General features: G+C 44.2%; 2 long non-coding RNA genes across 4 annotated transcripts; one reads left to right on the forward strand and one right to left on the reverse strand.

Moving 5' to 3' along the window:
- Nucleotides 1-2390: 2390 nt before the first annotated feature.
- LOC121012885 (uncharacterized) lies at nucleotides 2391-5094 on the reverse strand. 2 transcript variants are annotated; one of them, XR_005782378.1, is made up of 3 exons: nucleotides 4999-5094; nucleotides 3872-4164; nucleotides 2391-3755 (listed from the first exon to the last, which is right to left on the reverse strand). It is a non-coding gene; the product is annotated as an uncharacterized LOC121012885 (long non-coding RNA). The 2 variants fall into 2 exon arrangements; XR_005782377.1 differs by having other exon boundaries at nucleotides 2391-4164.
- A 3277-nt stretch (nucleotides 5095-8371) lies between these two features.
- On the forward strand, nucleotides 8372-18557 carry LOC121012886 (uncharacterized). Of its 2 annotated transcripts, XR_005782380.1 has the most exons (3): nucleotides 8372-8487; nucleotides 9085-9216; nucleotides 17389-18557. It is a non-coding gene; the product is annotated as an uncharacterized LOC121012886 (long non-coding RNA). The 2 variants fall into 2 exon arrangements; XR_005782379.1 differs by having other exon boundaries at nucleotides 8407-9216.
- Nucleotides 18558-20492: the final 1935 nt, after the last annotated feature.

Below are 20492 nucleotides of genomic sequence, written 5' to 3' on the forward strand. Positions count from 1 at the left end.
GAATGGCACACCCACATCTACTTAAGTAAGGGACACACTGGCCTAGAAGGAATATAGAAATTCTCACCGCAAAACCCAATCTGGGATGGGTGTTCTCTGCACAATCTTCTCCACTTTTCTGTTAATCTAAAACTCATCTAAAAATAAAGTGCAATTTTAAAAAGCCTTTAGATTCCATGCATGTTAGAGGCGATTGCAATCTGGTGGAATTTGCAAGGGTAAGTATTATAGAAGTGCATGTAGAATAACACGAATGTCCTTGGGTCCTCATCTAAGCAATCCGTGGGAGCCTCATGGAGAAAATTAGGATTTTCACAACAGTTTGAAGGGACTAAGACGGTTGATGACGGGCAAAGTCATAGCCATGCGGTTTATTTTGAAGGCAAACGCACAGGTGGCAGTGAGGTGCCTGGACGGTGGGCTTCCCTAGGCATCAGGAAAAAATAACATACAGATCCAAGAAGACACTAAGCTGAGCAACCCTGCTTCCTAAAACCCGACAGTCACATTTTGGACCTTTAGCCTGGGCATCGTGAACGATCATGTTATAATTGGTGACATAAATAACAATCTATTTACTTTTTAACTGCGAGGGCGTAAGTGGACTTACCACTTCTGATTGTTCTGAGTTTCTGAACAGTTTGACCAGTTCCAAGTTTAAAAAAAAACACTTTAGCAAGCGGTCGAAACACGGCACACTGCGTCGGTACCATTCTTGTAGAAAATCACCCCAAAGCGGAGAAAGGCATTGTGCCATCTGGCTCGGCTTGCAGCTTGTGGATCTGCACCATCCTGGAACCGATCGGCCCAACCTCACCTCCCAGGTGGACCCTCTGGCGGGCTGTCTACTGGGTACCAGCTGTAACTAACCAGTTATGACCAGCTTCTAGGAGGAAACGCCAAGGAGAGGGAACTTTGGGGCTGAACTACTGAGCCCCAAATTACACGCATACCGAATAGGAAAGTCTTTCTGGTCCGCTGGTTTTTGAACTTTCGTTTTTAATACGGATATTTTTGTGAATTAAACAGCATGTAGAATCCCAAATATAAAACTGAGAAGGCAGAGTTGATTGGCACGGGAATACGGGAGGGGCCTAGGAGCCCAGCTGCCTCAAGTCCCACGCCCTCTAACTTTGGGGTACTTTCTGGAACACCTGGAGCCGAAAACCCCCGACGCGTCTGACTCCCAGAGATGTGCGATGACTTGGTCCAGACACGTAGCAGCGGAACCAGGGCTGGATCCAGAACTCCTCCCCGCCCCGCCCCCCCCCCCCCCCCGGGGGGTGTTTTCCCCACCACGTCGTCATTTCCCGGGCCACTTGCCTCGCAACGCTTTCCTAGAAAACCTGCACAGGGGCGCCTGGGTGGCTCAGTCGGTGAAGCGTCCCGCTCTTGGTTTCGACTCAGGCCACGATCTGGCAGGTCAGGAGTCGGAGCCTCAACCGGGTTCCACACTGACAGCACGAAGCCCGTTTGCGACTCACTCTCTCTCCCCCTCACTCTCTGCCCCTCCCCTGCGCGCTCTCTCTCAACATAAATAAACTTAACAAAAGTAAAAAACCCTCCACATACTTGAGCTGAAGTGTGTGTTAACGTAACCTGATTGTGGTAAACATTCCACAACACGTATGTGTATCACATCATCGCATGGCACTCCTTATACTTACACAGTGTTATACGCCGACTCTGTCTCAGTAAAGCTAGAAAAAAATCGAAAGGGAAAAAGAAAGCCTTCAAAGTGCCCCTTTGAGAGAAACAGATTGAGCCCCGCAGGTAGGGAGAGAGAGGAACAGGCTAGGTGTCACAGGTGGGATGGCCCTGGAGGAGACACGACACGGTACAAAAACCCCGATGGAAAAGCCACACGGTGCCTCAACACACCTGCCACTGAGCTCCTTGACAGTGAAGCCAAAACCTCTTTTCGGGCTGTGTTTTCCAGAAGACATGAAGGGCCCCCGATGAGTGGATTCCCAGCAGGCATTCCCTCCTGCTGGTATCCTTCAGTGTGGCTTGGGGCTGCTGGCCTTCCAAGGTCACAGCGAGCCCTCTGAGAGAGCCTTTGATTAATGCGGAAGGGAATTCCCACTGGCTGATTAAATATTTTTATATTTTTATCATTTTCCTGCAGCTAGCGGCTTTTGGCATGCAGGGTATTTTTGTGAACGATGTAAGTAAATATTATGGGGTCAGTCACGGAGATGAACTTGGGCCCACAAGCCTGCGGCTGGAAGACGTTAGCCTTCACTGAAAAAAATAAAAGTGGGAATAAAAAAGGAAAATATTGAGGATTTGAAAATACTTGCAAAGCGTTGCAACTGTGCATCCAAAATCCAAAGTTGATATAATTAGATCACTAGAAGCAAAGTGATTTTAAGAGATATGTCTGGATATCCAAAGGGTCTAATTCATTTTATTTCAAGTTTGCAGCATTTACTAGAAGAAAAGGAAGAAGCAGGGTTACACTTTCACGTTAACAACCATGAGTTTTGTTTTCCAGACAGAACTAGACCTTTCCAGACTCTTCCAGAAAGTACGACACACAGATTCCTAAGATGCCAAGCCATTACTCAGAGTTTCCAGGGGCCACAGGCCACTTTTGGTCCAAATGGCCCTTTGGAAAATACAAGAAAGAAAAAATAAAGTGTGGGCCATGGTGGTGTTATGCTCCAATGCCCTCTTGAGTGGGAAAGCCTCGATGATCTGCTTGGAGCTGATGTCACAAAAATCCTCCTTGACACAGGGTGATTCACTGCAGGAAATTTATTCCTTCCTGGGAAACCACTAAACCTCTGCCTGTTCCACAGCCACCCGCCTGGAAATCCCCGGGGAATCCACACGTAGTGTATCGGTCAGCAGCTCCGAAGCAAGACGCCTCCCCAGAGCATCTTTTCCACTTTTCTCTCTGTTCCCCTTGCCGCCGGCCCAGGTCGGGATGAATAGGAGGAGCACTGCACAAATTCATTTGATATGCACTGCGGATTCAGTTTTGCGCTATCACTCTTTCTGCACCTACTGTCTCCGAGCTTTGCCGTTTGCCCCTCTGCCCCCTTCGTCGACTTATTCAAGTCCAAATCATTTCACAATCTTTCTGATTAGCGAAGGGCATTTATGCAACACACACCCCATAAATTTTCTTCTCCTTTAGGTGCTTTCAACACTGTTTCCCTCATCTTCAAATCTAAGAGCTCAGCCTAACCCCCAGGTGATTAACAAACTCTTAGTGCCCCGCATATAGCAGCAAGTCAATAAATAAGGGGCAGGAAGGTAGAAAGGACAGAGGAAAGGAAAGAAGACAGGAAGGGAGAGAGGAAAGAACGGGAGGGAGGGTGGGAGGAATCAGCCTGGAGCACAGCCCACGTTCCTCCTGGTGATTTGGAAATACCTGGGGAGCATCCTGATTGAAGGCTGGAGCCTGTGACGGCCCAGGTGAGAACCCCCCCTCTGGCAAGGCAGCACCGTGGAGGCAAGATGTCAGAAAGGCGTATCTGGAAGGACAGGGCTGACCAATCAGAGGGACTGTGAACGGGGCTGACTTGCCAGGACAACGGTGCCAAGTGACAGTGCTGTTCCAGGGAGGAAGGCGCGCTGAAGCTCCCGCCAGGTGCCCCGGCTCCGGTCTCCGGGCTGCTTCCCAGGATCTCTGGAAACCCTGTTTATTAGCGCATCCTCTCAAGTTGATCCAAAAGGAACGAAAGCTTTCTGGAATCTAGGTGCGATGGTGTCTTGCACTTCCTTTTTGCCTTCCTGGCCTGTGTCTGGAACATCAAGAAGCGATTGCACAGATCAGGAAGAACTCTGACCACACGGGTGAAGAATGCTGTCACCAGCCCGCCTTCCTCCCCGGCTGCCGGCCCTCTTCACCCACACTCACACTCGCCACGAGAGCTGGGTTCTAGGCGCCGTGAAAAGAGAAGCTCATAAGGACACTGGCTGCCTTCTAGAAGCTACCGTAGAAGGTTGTACGGTTGTTTTCCCTGATTGGAACCTGGAGTACCAGCTGACCGTCTGCATTTAGGTCATCCTGGGAGAAGGTCTGGTGGGATTTCGGGAGAGGGTCTTCTGAGACTGTGTGAGCAGGAACCTAGTAGGGGACGTACTCACTTTAGTTCCAGGAAATGAGACGCTCTTGACTTTCCACGTAAATTCTTCAATGCCAGGAAATAGCTAGGGAGGGAATGGAGAAAAAGACAGAGAGACAATGACTTTTTGGCAAATCATGTACAGTTAAGGGCAAGTTTTATTATTTAAATACGCAAAGTAGATCTTTGATGATCATTATAATATATAGTGAGATGAAATACCAAGTACCGGGCAATGTTGATCCCTTCTTCCAGTCCTTCCAGTCCTTACGAGAAATCTATAACTGGATTCTTTTTTTTTTTTTTTTTTAAGTTTATTTATTTTGAGAGAGACTGAGAGCAGCGCGAGGAGGGGAGGGGCAAAGAGAGAGAAAATCCCAAGCAGGCTCTGTGCTGTCAACGCAGAGACTGACCCCGGGCTTGAACTCACGAAACCAAGAGATCAACCTGGGCCAAAACCAAGAGCCAGACATTTAGCCGACTGAGCCACCAGGCGCCCCTAAACTAGATTTGTTGACTATCTCTGTTTTACAGATGAGGAAACTGAGGCTGACAAAAGTGAAGCAAAATGCTCCTGGCCACGCAGCTGGTGGTAGAACTCGAATTTTTGAATTTGCTTCCAGTTGATGTTCTAGTCTCTTTGCACTATGGGCCACATATATACATACACAAACTGGGTAAATCCTGTTAAATAAATCCTGTTTCAAGATTACAACTACCAATTGCTTCCCTCCCTCCCACCCCCTTGGTTTAAGAGTTTTTGTATTTGCATCTGCAACGCCCACTTCTGGAGCAAGTTTGCTTACACACTACATTATGCCACTGGAGAAACTGGAACCCCTGTCCCCGCCTTCCAGATTCATCCCCCCTCCGCCCGCCCCCCCACCGCCCCTCCAGGCTCACAAGCACAGGCACACACCTGCTCACAGAGATTGCTCTTTCCGATAGGTCTGGAACCCTGGACTAAAACCTCCAGTTTCTGCTGATTGAATTAATATGTGCAAGTCAAGTTCCCCTCATTATCTGCTTTTCCCCAGACATTTTGCAGGGCCTTCTGGCCCGTGGCTTCCAGTTTTATTGCCGTTTCCTTGATGGAAGAAAATCATGGAACTCTCGGGCCATCTTCTAGTTGGACTCCACTCTGCTTTTTGGCATTTGTGCAGGGCGCCTCTGCAGGGAGCCACTGGAAGCCAGTTCAGGTTTTGTTCACCAGTTCTTTTCGACTCTACTCACTTCTGGCCTCTATGCAAACGAGACCGTGTATAAGACTCAAGCCCTGTGCCACTCCGTAGCTAACCCCAGTCCCTAGTATGTGAAAGGATCTCAAGAAAACCCATTCTATGGCACCCAGAGAAGTTTCGCGGAAAGAGAGGCGTATTTCTCCAAACTCTAACAGTTGTAATGTCTTAATGCAAGTAACTGGAAAACAGTTTGTGCCCATCGTGGAAGTGATGGAGAAACCAAAGGCCATCATAGCGATGGGATTATCCTGTCCTCGCCCACTGTTTCCACTTTCAGAATATGTTACAACAATAATAACAATAAAGCTATTCCAAATATGCCAAATCTAAAATATCTGCACTCCCAGACTCCACTATTGTGACTGTTTCTCGCTGATATTTTATAATCTTATCACTTTTGGCCACACATCCACATACCACCCTGGGTTATTTGTGAAGATAAATCTTCTGCCGAGATCAAAATTGACAATGATTTTTTGCCGCGTCTAAATTTATTTTTGCTGCCTTAAAAAAAGACTTCGAAAATATTTTCCAGGGGGTTTATTTGTTTAAAAAAGATTTGGGTAAAGACATTACTCTGAACCAAAAAAAAAATATATATATATATAGATAGATAGATAGATAGATATAGATATAGATAGATATCTTTTGGGTTGTCAACTACCGACGACCACATATTTGGAATATCTCGAATTATCCAGGAGCTGACAATTTGGTTTTAGGATCATTTGTAACCTTGGCTGTGTTCCTACGTTTCAACATTTTCAGAGTTTGTCAAAAAAATATATAACTTTAATCATTAATTTCTGGCTCCTTATCGGCATGGGTTTATTAGCTAATTGAACTTCACATTTTCCAGATTTTATGAGCTTAGTTTTCATCACCTCTGAAGTGGAAAGAATAATACCTACACTATAGAATTGCCATGAGAATTGAGTGACATAGGTAAAACAATGACTGCCCATCGCACACTAAGTGCTCACTAAAGGGAGCTTGAAAATATTATCTAAAGAGTAAAGTTTAAAATTAATCGGGTGACAGCAATTTGTGCGCATGTCGCCTGTCCCCACAGGCCTGTGTGCTCTGAGAGGATGTGCCGTGGCCTCCTCTGACCTCTGCCTCTTCCCCAGCTTTCAGCCTGGTCCTGACACACAGCACTGTCTCCCAGTGAACAATGGTAGCATGAAAATCATTTGAACATCCACCTGCCATGATCTCCATCGCACGGATAAGTAGTTGCTCATCATTGTCTATCTTTAGAATTGATTTTTTTTTCTGTAAACACAAATAAAAAAAATTTTTTTGTAGGTGCTTTTTTATTTATTTATTTTATTTTTCAATATATGAAATTTATTGTCAAATTGGTTTCCATACAACACCCAGTGCTCATCCCAAAAGGTGCCCTCCTCCATACCCATTACCCACCCTCCCCTCCCTCCCACCCCCCCATCAACCCTCAGTTTGTTCTCAGTTTTTAAGAGTCTCTTATGCTTAACACAAATAAAAATTTTAACTCCAATTGTAAAGATCCTGTTTTTGTTTTCCTCTTCTATTTAAGAAACTGAAGCTGAAATTCTAATGTGAATTCAGTAAATGGGTGTTAAATAAGCTCACGCCTTAAAAAAGTCAGCAGATAAATGATGTCATCGGCTTTTCCCAGGAGAGGTAAAATTGAGACAACTTGGGAGAACAGCAGGAATTTGTTAGTTGCTTTGGGGCTTGTCTCAGAAACAATGAGCTCCAGTCTGGACGGCTGAAGTACAGCTAAGAAAAGATTTGACCTCACGTGTGAACGTGTTGACCGCTCTACAGGGAGGAGGCCAAGGCCATCAGGCCACCTGCCTGAAAGAGTCAGTGACAAGCACACTGGGCTGGCACATGTTGCTTTTGCTCCATAAGGAATGTATTTCCCAATTTTTCATCTAATAAGCTTTTTCCACGCTTTAAAGATACATAAATAAATGTATGGGCAAATGCTACAAACTAATTTTTGTAGCATTATCTGGTGCTATTGCAATATTCTAAATGTATTTGGCTCAGACTTGAATTCTGTGTGTATGTTTGTGTGTTTAAAGAAAAACTCAATTTATAGGACCGTATCAATATTAGACAGACAGATATTTCCAACACCCCATATATGCTATGAACAGTGCAAAATAGGCTAATGGTTTGGCCCAAAAGGGTAAGAGGGAAAATGTTAAGGCTCTAGAATGGAAGACTGGGGCCAGCTTGTGCAGTGCTGTGCTTCTGAATTTAGAATATATTTTATCTTCCAGGACAAGGCGGGGCAATACATCTACCTTAGAAATGAAAAGCAGCCTAAGTATTGGCTACCTGGAGAGCCACGCTGGAAAGTTTCCCCTGCTGAAAGCAGCTTTATTGAACAAGTGTGCCCTGCAAGCCAGGAGTGGGAGCGGCCACCCACATGCTGAGCATTTGTCATTCTTTGTCCCGTGGTCCAAGACCCACTGGAGCCTTTGGCAGAGAAAATGGCTTCACTGGGTCTGTGCTTAAGAAAGGCCTGTCAACAGTGAGGAGAATGAGTCAGAGAAGAAGCAATTAATGTAATTGATCTTGCCTCATACGTAGCTCTTTTCTAGACACAGGAGACAATCGATATCTCCCTTCGCACTTCCAGCTTGGCACTTGTCAGTTTGGGGGAAGGTGAGGCGATCTGGCTCCTGGGACAGGATTCCGTGACAGCAGATGGCTTCGCCCACCCACAAAGGAGGACGGTCTTCTTTTAGGGCCCTTGCCTTGTAGAAATGGGACCATAAGTTTGTTTTCACATCTCAGATTACAGGACCAAGGCTGTGTGTTTAATAAGACACATTTTCTGAACCCCAAGCTGAGTATCGTTCTCCTGAATATTACACATTTGTTCAGGAAAGTGAATTCTTATCTTTTGACCCAAAGTACCTTCCAGAATCTGCTGGTATCTGAGCACATTTCTCCAAAATCAGAAGCATTTCTCTAAAAGAGAAATAGCAGCCAATGGTGCAGTGTGTCCCTTGGAGTTCCAGCAGGAAACAGATGGCACTCCCAAACTGAGTAAGTGAGGAATGTTCATAAAAGAATAAGTTACAAAGGTGTGGAACGATCTAGGGACACACACAAGGGATGGTGAAGGACCTTGGGACTACGAGAGCAGAAGGTGATGGCGACTGGTAAGCACTTCATCACGCCCAGGTCTGAAGAGAAATGTGCCAGTTACAGATCTCAGGGTTGGTTTTTATTGGGAGAGGGTCACTGGAAGAGAGCTGTGACACTGGATGGAAAGATGTGGCCAAATTGTGTCCACTGCAGAAAGGGAATTAAATGCATCGCCTCCCTTTCCTCCCACTGGGGCTGGGAGCTCATTGATACGGTTTGTGCAGATCAGCCTGCCGGACACAGACTAGGACAGGGAAAGGTGGGGGGTGTATCGGCAGGGCAGAGAGAAGATAACCTTCTCAGTGCAGTTTTGGCATGCAGTAAATCGGCAGAAAATTATAGTGATGGGATGGACATCAGGGAGATGTTGGACTCCGAAGCTCCAAGCTCATATTCTTCCGTACAATCATGGGGGAAAAAACACTCAAAAAACCCTTGCCCAAATGGCAACAGCCTTAGATTCAAGTGGTGGCAAATTCAGGTCCCAGTTCTACTCTTTAAATCAGAGGGAGAGAGCAGACCTTATCTGCAAATTACTGTGTACATCTGTTCTAACTCGGCTGGGGGATTCCTGAAGGACTGACTTGCTCTCTCTTTCTCGCCTAACTCAGAACACAGGCCAGAAGAGCTTCAGGCTTTGCTCATAAAAGCAACCAGGGAAAACCCACCTGTACACACCTGACGTAACAGATTCCCACCGGAGACATACAAGGGACCATCTAAGGCCTGGAGGACAGAGTGGGGTAAGACTCTCTGGGAAACCAAGAGATTCAAAAGCAGTTATTTCTATAAGGGAATCTAGAAAGCCCCATGCCTACCCAGGTAAGACGTATGCTCACAAAAGTCTGAGAAGACTTTAACTTTCACCTAAGCTGAACCCTAGGTTCAGAGCAAGACTAACCGAGGGAACGGTAACCCTGCATAGAGCCCATCTGCCAAGGCCGTGAGCGGGGAATGCCCCCTCAACCCCCCACCCCCCACAGGTACTTCTAGCTCTACCTCTATTTCTATCTCCATCTCTATCTCTATCTTTATCTCTATCTCTCTCTTTCTCTATCATCTCTTTATCTCTATCTCTATCTCGGTGTTTTTGTCTCTTTGAGCTCTTGGTATTCAAGAAAATCTCTATCAAACTGTGTTAGCTCAACACAAACTAAAGTAACAGAGACTTCAATGAACACATACGGCAAGGAATAGACTTTGCAAAAATAGTCTGGAAAAGTCACAAAACAAATGTGGCGATCACAGTTTCTAATAATCAAAAAAAGCAAGCTCCAGGGAAAGGGAGAAATCTGATTTCCAGAATCACCATGTTATAATAACGTAACGCCCAATTTTCAATGAGGACGACAACAACAAACCCAGGAAAATACGGCTTATTGAAGGGACAAGTTCCTTTAATTTAACAGAATCTGTTCCCAAGAAAGCTGACCATGGACTTACCAAACAATGACTAAAACAACTTATTTATTTATTTATTTAGAGAAGAGCATGTGTGAGCAGGAGGGACGCTGCTGTCAGTGCAGAGTCTGACAGGTGGCTCGATCCCATGAACAATGATGAGATCATGACCTGAGCCTATATCAAGAGTCAGATGCTTAATCGACTGAGCTACCCAAGTGCCCCCTAAAACAACTTTTTAAAATATGCTCAAAAAGCTAGGGGAAAACATGGACAAAGAACTAAAGGAAATCAGGAACATAATATATAAAAATGATGAGAATATCGACAAAGATATAAGACTTATAAAAGGGAAATAAACAGAATTGCTAAAGTGAAAAAGTGCAATAACTGAAGTGGAAATTCCACCAGTGGGTTGCAACAGCAGAGATGGACAAGCAAGAGAGAAAAAAAACACAACGGAATTTGAAAATAGGACATCTGAAATTCTCAAGTCTGGGGTGCAGAAGAAAAAGATAAAGAAAGCGAACTGAATCTAAGGAACTTACGGGATGCCATCAAGAAGACCAATATCGGTGGGGCGCCTGGGTGGCTCAGTCGGTTAAGCGTCCGACTTCAGCCAGGTCACGATCTCGCGGTCCAGGAGTTCGAGCCCCGCGTCAGGCTCTGGGCTGATGGCTCAGAGCCTGGAGCCTGTTTCCGATTCTGTGTCTCCCTCTCTCTCTGCCCCTCCCCCGTTCATGCTCTGTCTCTCTCTGTCCCAAAAATAAATAAACGTTGAAAAAAAAATTTTTTTTAATTTAAAAAAAAAATCAAGCAACAATGAAGTTAGCCATTAATGGACTCTTCATGAATGATTTCTCTGTGGCACACAATGTTGTTTAATAGCATTTTGCTCACATCAGAACTTTTTCCAAAATTGGAGTCATTCCCCTCAAGTCCTGCCACTGCTTTGCCAAATAAATTGGTGTAAAATTCTAAAGCTTTTGTTGTCATTTTAACAGTCTTCACGGCATCTCACCAGGAATAGATTCCATCCCAAGAAACCATTTTCTTTGAGCGGCCATGAGAAGCACCCCCTCATTTGCTAAAGTTTTATTATGAGATTGCAGCGATGCAGTCACATCTTCAGGTTCTACTTCTAATTCTAGTTCTCTTGCTGTTTCTACCTTATCTGTAGTCAGAACACACACGTGTGGTGTGGCACGTCAAAACTCACAAACAGTAACATCACAGATTACTGATTGCAGATAATCATAACAAATATAATAATAATGAAAAAGTTTGAATTACCAAAAGTGTGAGAATCATCAAAATGTGACAGAGACACGAGGTGTGTAAATACTATTAGGAAAATGGTGCCAATAGACTTGCTCAATGCAGGGTTGCCACAAACCTTTGATTTATAAAAAGTGCAGTATCTGCGAAGCAAAATAAAGTGAAGTGCAATAAACAAGCAAAAAGAATATGTCTGTATATAAATTATGGGAATTCCAGAAGAGAAAGAAAGTAGCAGAGACTTATTTGAGGAAATAACGGCTGAAAACATCCTGAATTTCATGAAATACATGAATATACAAATCCAAGAAGCTCAACGTACTTTAGGATAACCAAAAGAGATTCACATCAAGACACATAATCAAACTGTCAAAAGCCAAAGTCAAAGGGAATCTTGAAGTCAACAAGAGTGAAGCAACTCATCATAGACAAATGATCCTTAATAGATTATTCTCCAGTTTCTCAGCAGCACTCTTGCAGACCAGAAAGCAGTGGGATGATATATTTAATACATGCTGGGGAAAAAACAAAAACCAAAAAAACAAAAAACTTAAAATGAGAATTCTCTATCCAGAAACTATCCTTCAAAAGTGATAGAGAAATTAAGACTTTCCAGAAAAACAAAAGCTGAGAGAGTTCATTACTACAAAACTTGTTCTACAGAGAATGTTAAAGGAAGTCTTTCTTGGAAGATTATTTTTTGCAAATGCTACCAAGCAATGAATTCAATTCTAAGACTGTCAGGTCCAATATGTTAAAGGCTCAGTCCTGCAAAACTGCCCCCCTTTTGACTCCCCTACTTCAGCTGTCATTCCCAAGTCCAGGTTGTCACCTATGCTTCTGATGGACTGGCTAGAGATCAGATGTTCCCATGATCCCCTCCTTGGGTTTCATTAAGTTGTTACTGTGGCTAAAAGAACTTAGAGACACATTTTACTTTCTAGATTACTGGTTTATTATAAAAAGGTAAAACTCAAGAACAGCCAGATGGAAGATGCATAGGACCCATTCCATCCTCTCTAGACACCTCCACAACGTCACTAACCCAGAAGTTCTCTGAATCCATCCTTTGGGTTTTTATGGAGGCTTCATTTACATAGGCATGATTGACGAAATCATTGGACATTCATTCGACCTCCAGCCCATTTCCCTTTCCTGAAATCAAAGGGTGAGACTGAAAAATTTTTAATCCTCTATAATTTTGGATTTAACTCTACTTTGAATTTAACTCTACTTCAGGGTGTGTGAGACAAATGCATAGAACATAATTATAAATCTATGTAAACGGGTATATAATGTGTAAAGATGTAATTTGTGACATCAACAACACAAGAGTGATGGAACTATTATAGGAGAAGGGTTTTTTATGCAACTGAAATTAAGTTTGTTTCAAGTCAAATTAGATTGTTATAACTTTAAAAGATTATATGTAATCACCATGGTAATAATAAAGAGAACATCTATAGAATATACATGGAAGGAAATGAAAAGGGAATCAAAACATATCACTACAAAAAGTAAACACAAAAAGAGGCAGTAATGGGGGACATAAGGGACAGAAAATGATATAAGACATACAGAAAACAACAAAGTGGCAAAAGAAGGTCCTTCCTTAGCAATGATTACTTCAAACGCAAATGGACTAAACACTCCAATCAAAAGGCACTGGTTGGCAGGATAGATTTTTAAAAACTGAACAATATGCTGTGGACATGAGACTTACTTTAGCTCTAAATTCAGATTTAGGGTGGAAGTTAAATGACGCAAAAGATCGTACACGCAATTAGTAACCAAAAGAGAGCTGAGGTGGCTATCCTAATATTAACCAGACAGACTTTGAGTAAAAAAAATATTACAAGAGACAAGGGTATATATCGATGAAAGAGTCACTTCACCAAGAAGAGATCAAAATTATAAAAATATATGATATACATATTATCAGAGCTCTAAAATATATCAAGCAACATTAGCAGAATTTAAAGGGGAACAGCTCTAAGATAATAGTAGGAGACTTTCAAAGATGACCAGAACAACCAGCCAGAAAGATCAAAAAGGCGACTGTGGACTTGAACAGCACTACAGACCGACTGGATCTATCAGACATATACAAAACACTCTACCCAACAACAGCAGAATACACAGTTTTCTCAATCGGACGTGAAACACTCCCCAGAGTAGACTGTGTGTTAGACCACAAAACAAATCGTAAATGCATTGTAGAAGATTGAAATCATATGAAGTTTCTTTTCTGATCACAGTGGAATGAAACCAGGAATCAGTAACAGAAGGAAAACCGGAAAACCCACAAATATGCAGAAATTAAACAACATACTCTTAAGTAACCAATGAATCAAAGAAGAAATCACGGGGAGATTAGAAAATACCTGGAGACAAATAGAAAGGAAACTAAAAACACAGCACACAAAAACTGATGGGATACAGACAAGCAGTGCTAAGAGGGACAGTTGTAGCTTAAATGCCTGCATTTAAAAAAGAGAAACATCTCAGATCAGTAACCTAGACTTACTCTTTATGGAACTAGAAAAAGAGAAAGCAAACTAAACCCAAAGCTAACAAAAGGAGGGAAGGAAGCAAAATTGAAGCAGAGCAAAATAGAGAATAGAAAAACAATATAGAAAAAAACAGTAAAACCGAAATTGGTTCTTTGCAACAATCAACAACACTGACAAACCTGTAGCTAGATAAGTGAAGGAAAAAGAGCAAAGACTCCGATAACTAAAAGCAGACATCAAAGAGAATGTTATGAACATCTGTATGCCAACAAACTGGATAAACTGAACAAAATGGACAAATTCCTAGAAATGCACATCTACCCAAACTGAATCTACCAAATAGAAAATATGAATAGATTTACAACTCCTAAGGAGACGAATCGATATTCAAAGCCTCCCAACAAAGAGAAGTCATGGGCTAGATGCTTTCACCGAAGAAGACTGCCAACATTAAAAATAAATAAATAAATAACACGAATTTTCAACTCTTCCCCAAAATTGAAGGCGATACCATTTCCTAATTCATGCTATCAAGCCATCATTACCCTGACAGCAGACCCAGCAAAGAGGTTACAAGAAAAGAAACTATAGAATCAATATCCTTTTATAAAGATGGATGCAAAAATACTCAACAAAATACTAGGAAACTGAACTCAACAGTAGTATGTTAAAAGACTATACGCCATGGCCAAGTGGGTTTTACTCCTGGAAGGCAAGGATGATTCTACGCACAAGAATGAATCACTGTAGGACACCGCATCAACAAAACGAAGGAAAAACTGCCCACACGATCATCTCATCTGAGACAGAAAAAACACTTGACAAAGTAACAATGGCGGCTCGCTTTCTTTGGGATGTGCTATGTGCGAAGCTCTACATTAGGCATTTAATAATGTTTTGAATCCCCAAGGCAACACCCTAACATATGTAATATGATATTATTGCATCCCTCTTACATAGAAAGAAACTGAGGTTTGTTCTTCAAAAACTGAAGTAATTTGTCAAAATCATATATTTACAGTAAGGAGTAGAGTCAGTATGTATGTTCTAGCTTCTCATGTTACAAAGCGTAAAGCATTTCTACTGTGGTTTGTGGTTTTTGCTTCTGCATCTAAGGAGGATCAAAATGAAGGTACCAAGAGCTGATTTGCAAAAGTCACTACCCAGCTGATGGGCTTAGTAAAATGGCCTTTGGGCTCTTCATGACTGTCCCCATCCCCACTGGTAACAAAGTGCGACGATTTTGATCGCGTGTTAACATTCGTTGCCGAAACGGGGGCCCGGCCCAATTCACTCCAAGACTGATTTCGGACGGCTGGATGTTATCGCTTCCCTTTCCTAGTCTGTCCGGGGCAGGAATGGTTCATATGGGACCAGCCGCCTCATAATGGAACAGCATCACAGCGGCTGTAGAAGCAACAGAAAACAAAAAGGAAGTTCGCAAATTGAGAAAGCTGGGATCAATTTGGTCTTGACTCAGAGTCATACTCTGTCTCTCTAAAACATTGGTGCCAACTCACTGAACTTGAGTTATAAATAAAAGTCAGAATTAGAGTTTCCAGTTTTTTTTAATGAGTTTTAATAGGTATATTGTTTAATTTCCCAGCAAATTGATGAAATGCAGACTTGCTAAATTGTAAAAATGCCTGCGACATTTGTTTACTTGGACTGTTACAAGAAAAGAGCTCTTTTGAGATTTATCCCTTTTGTAGCAAAACTGAAAAATACGCTTCTGCAGACTTCAGACTTTGTGCATCTTAAACTTTGACAATCACTTTCCAACCTGTTACCTTTTAGCACCACAGTGGCTGGGGAGGCAGTGTACCTGTTGGGCCAGGAGACCCTCTTTGTAAACAAAACAAAACAAAAAAAAGATTTAATGTTTATTTATTTTTGAGCGAGGGAAAGACAGAGTGCAAGCTGGGCAGGGGCAGAGAGAGAAAGGGAGACACAGAATCCGAAGCAGGCTCCAGGCTCCGAGCTGTCTGCACAGAGCCCGACGCGGGGCTCGAACTCACGAACTTTGAGATCATGACCTGAGCCGAAGTCGGACGCTCAACCGACTGAGCCACCCAGGCGCCCCGGGAGTCCCCCCTCTGTAAGTGACATTTCCAGACTGGGAAGTGGAAGAGAGTAGAAGAGCGGAAGGATCCGATTTTTGTGACAGTCGGAGGTGAAGGGGCATTCGCTTAGCCCGGCAGCCTGGGTTTTCCTCAGACTTCGAGATTGGAGACGTCTGGGGAGCAGATGCTAGCGTGTGAACTAGTTTTTACTTAGGTTCCGTTTACTGCCCTCTGCCCTCTGCCCTCTGAGAGTTTGACGACGTCCCTTCTCTGCTACTGGTGACATGCATAGAGATCGTAAGAGTGACAGTAACAGGAGAAGCACTCAGTGTTGTTCAAGCGATTAAAGCACTTCAGTGCTCTGCTTGATGCTGATGCTGGCTGCTGTCTAGAAGCAGGTTAAGTATTATACCAGTTCCCTAATTCCAACTTATCTTACGTGAGCCCGGCCTAGTAAAGATAAAGCCCACCTCCCAGAAGAAAATGGAAGCTTTAAAAAAGGTGGGAGGGGGAAACTAAAGATCGAGACCACGTTCGTTTGTATTTCACGCCAGGTCAGGTGACTTCTGCTATCTTCTGTAGGTTGAATACTTTAACCACGGGAAATAGAGCTGCCTGCATTAAGCAAGAATTTTCCTATCACTGAGAAAATCTGCTTATTAAGTTTGCCAGAAGCTGTCCTGTCTCCCAGCCAAAATGACAGCCCAGTGAATCCTAGGCCACTGGGTGTGGGCGGCCTATCGGGTTCTCATCTCTGAAGGTCGAGGGTGCAAGTAGGTCACGGGCAAAGGCATCGGTGACCTCTTTTCAGCCCTGCCTCCAGGTTGAGGTAGTTCAGGTTCTTCAGATAACTTCTGAGGGCGGGGGGCGGGGGGTGGGGTGGGACGGGAAGGTAAGGGGAGGCAGCGGGTTAGCAGGGAGCCCCCAAAGCCAGGTATCCCTGATCACCAGCAACAAGGGTGAGGGAAAAGCTCGCTCGTGCTAATTAGAACCCCGTGTTATGATCCCTTCCCTGCCAAAATATTTACTAAGCCTTTAAACCAAAGGCTGGCAAATCCCCAAAGATCACTTCTGCCCTCTGGGATTTTTTCAAACTACGTCCCACCCTTGTGAGCGGTCAGAGACGTTGTCCCTGCCTGCAGAGAGTGCTGGTCCCCAGCCCCCAGTCATGCCATGGCTGCCTGCGTTTCTCAGTTCTGACCATTAGTGAACTCGGCTGTCAGCAGTAACTTTTGTTCAAGTTCAAATCTGGAAATATCTTTCCTTTATTCTCCACTTTCCCTCAACCCACTGCACACTCCCCTGTCAAAGAAAGCCTTTGTATAGCCAGAAGGAAAAGGCTGCTTCAGAACGGTCCCCATGCCAGGGGGTGGCCGGCATTCCGCAGAATGGAAGAGGAATGTGCCCTTTTTGCTTGTATAACCATCGTGTCTAAAAATAGCAAAGACACCCCTTGCCACACTGGTGATATGCAGACGCATGGGTGATGAATAATCACATTGACAGTCATTTTGGGATAAGCGAGAGAGAACAGTGAGTAAAAACTGATCCCAAAATACAAAAATGAGTATCACAAACCTCGAAGGATGTTTTCATCGTAAAACTGAGGTTTTTGTTCCTTGATCAATTCCTCTGAGCTTTTATTCTTCATTTCTTAAAGCCTGGAGAATTGCCCTCTTTCACACCTTCTGTGCAACAACCTGCTCCGTGGGAACGCTCACAGTCCAGGGAGCACTCCGAGGTGTCTTGACAGCCGGGCTGGAGGAGAGCCCAGGTCTTCCGAAGGTGAGAGAGCTGTGAGCCCACATCCTTCTGGTAAAGACACTTCCCTTACACTTCACAACAATAAACCCACTTTCACAATATGTAGCTTAGATTTTCAGGTGACTCTTACAACAATCATTTCTCACAACCACTTCATTGTGAGTTTAGGATATTCCTACTAGCCATTCACTCATTTTCAGTAAATGGGAAAACCAAAGCAAGAAATACTCAATTGAAGCGGAAAAGTACATTACTTGACCTCTTTTCCTACCGACTACGGACATGTTTTTCTCCTCCTTTAGATTACAAGCATAAACACTGATGTAAGGGCAAGCGGCTTGCCTTTTGGGTCTAGAGTGTTTTTGATGATAACAGCACAGGGAGCCCCAGGGTGGAATGTCTTAGCAGCAGTTAAAGGTTAACAAGATGAATCGATAGGCCCATTGATGTCTCTGAAGGAGGAGCCACATCATGCAAGGCAGGTCCAGGGGTGAAGTTACAGGAACCTCCCAGCCTCTCTCTCCAAACTTCCAGACACAGCAGGTGTCAGTTACATCTGCAGCCTGGGACAGAAGCCCCGCCAAGTCACGGAGTAAAGGATGTTCAAAGCTGGAAGGCACATCATAGACCACAGAGACCGACTTCCTTAACTTACGGCCTAAGGCCTATGTAACATACCTTTGATTAGGTGCCACAATATTTCCAAGTATTCTATACACTGTTAATCATTTTCCTACACGTTATATCATTTGTTTCTCCCCCCAAATCTGAACTGCCAATGTTTGTCCCATTTTGCAGTTGAGGAAACCGAGGCTTGGAGAAGGCCAATGGCTAGTTCTAAAGCATGCAACGACGGGTAGGTGGGGGGGCAGAGACTTGAGGCTCAGTTTTATAAATTTGGGGCTCTCGCCGCTGGGTTATGCCACTTTGTCGGCACCTCGAGCAGGATATCCTCCAGGAAACATTTACTGTATGCTTTCTAGATGTCTGGGATTGTGCATAGCTCTGAATTCTGTGCTCCTGCTACATCTAGGTCATTAATAAAGTGGTGTGGATAAATTGCAATGGACTTTATTTTCTGATCATTTTTAATTTCATCAGGGAAACAAATACAAGGACTTGGATTTTTTTCCCCCTTCATTTTCCTGCGTAGGTAAGGAGTCTCATTTTGGCTTATCTCATGAAGTTAGTACCAATGCACCTGACACAGATAATCAAAATCTCCGGGGAGGCACCTGGAAGAGTACCTAATCCAACCCTGTCATGTTTAGAGAGGACAAAACCAACACCAGGAACTTCAGATAAATTCTCCAAGGCCACACAGCTACCTAGATGCTGAGCCAGGACTGAAAATCAAAACATCTGATTGCCAGTTCAGTTTATGAGTCGTTTTTTTAAATGTTGATTTTATTTTTGAGAGAGAGGGAGAGAGATGGGGGGGGGGGGGCGGGGGCAAGGGGCACAGAGAGAGAGAAGGAGACACAGAATCTGAAGCAGGCTCCAGGCTCTGAGCTGTCAGCACAGAGCCTGACTCAGGGCTCAAATGCATAAACCGTGAGATCATGACCTGAGCCAAAGTCAGACATTTAACCGACTGAGCCACCCAAGTGCCCCAAGAATAGTTTTTAGCCAAGCCTCGTTTGGTTGTGCCATATTAATACTTCTTTTTCCAAGACAGCGAGGATAAAAATGGGACCCTTTTAGGTTGAGATATGTATGTGTCTACATACATACACATTCCTGATCCCCAAGCCTACAACACTTAAGATTAACACTTAAGCACATTCATCTGAAAGAACATGAGAAAAACTAGGAGCATTTCTGTTCTCGGTTACATTTGTCCTTCCTAATCAAAACCATGTGAGAAGCTAGAAAAGCACCAGGAGCGCAGCGTGATGGCCAAAGACAAAGAAGGGACAGCAGAGAAAGAAAACCAAGGGAGCAGCGAAGCAGAGACCCGGCAGTATTTCCAACATTCGAGCACGCACTCACACTTCCAGTCCTTCATCAGATAAGAATGTTTTGCGCAAACTGGGCCAATTTACGCCGCACAGGAAAGCCTGTAGCTGCGCTCTCGGCCCACCACTTCCTGTGGGAGTCAGCGCAACAGGCTCAGCCCTTCCATTCCTTTGACCAAAATGCTTCCAAGCCCGAGGAAGAACCTCATTGCTCATCCTGCCATTTGCTGGAAGGAGTCCACGGTCAGTCCCCGGCAGTCATTAGGGGAAGTATGGTCCATTTCTCAGGTGTTTTCTTTCCCGCGTGTGCGTGCGTGTGTGCGTGTGTGTGTTTGCGTGCGCGCGCACGTGCCTGTGCGTGACCGTAAGAGAGCTTAACCTGCTTTTGGCTCCCTGCGTTCCAGTCACTCACTATTCACGCAAGTTACTCCTGTACAGTTGTGCTTGTAAGTTTCCTTTTTCCATGCCAACGCAAGCAAACTTGTACAGGAAAAGGCCTTCTGCTAGCGTGGAGCTGACCTCCATCCCCAGTCCCTTTTCCGCAGGGCTCCAGAACCTTGCATTCAGGGTGCAGAGACAGGAAAAATTCACTGGGAGGCTGCCGGCTGCCGGTCAGTCTTTGGATTTTCATTCTTATAGATCCATTGTTCATGAGGCCAAATGATAAAGAACACATAAATGATATGGTGTCATTTAATGTTTTAAAACACTATTCAAAAAAGTTTCCATCGTGATCATCTTCAAACTTCTTCCCAATAGTCCTCTGACCTACTCTTCTTTCCTCCTGCTTCCCTTCCTCCCTGATTACTCCTATGAGGGTAATAATGAGACCCCATAGTTTGTTTCCCATGTGCCCCCACCACCAGGCGACTGCCGGCAAGTTCTGTTCACCCCAGTCTCCTTTTTGATATCCCAGCAGGTCTGAGATGGGAATGGGACTCATCTTGTTCAAGGCCCCTGGTCCCCAGAGTTCTACTCTTCTCTTCTGGTTCTTCCTTGAGGGGTTTTCTCTGGGGGCTCCTGCCCCTCACCCCAATCTGGA

Source organism: Herpailurus yagouaroundi, unplaced genomic scaffold, assembly GCF_014898765.1.
Source record: "Herpailurus yagouaroundi ecotype Mexico unplaced genomic scaffold, PumYag 197, whole genome shotgun sequence".
NCBI classification, from domain to species: Eukaryota; Metazoa; Chordata; class Mammalia; order Carnivora; family Felidae; genus Herpailurus; species Herpailurus yagouaroundi.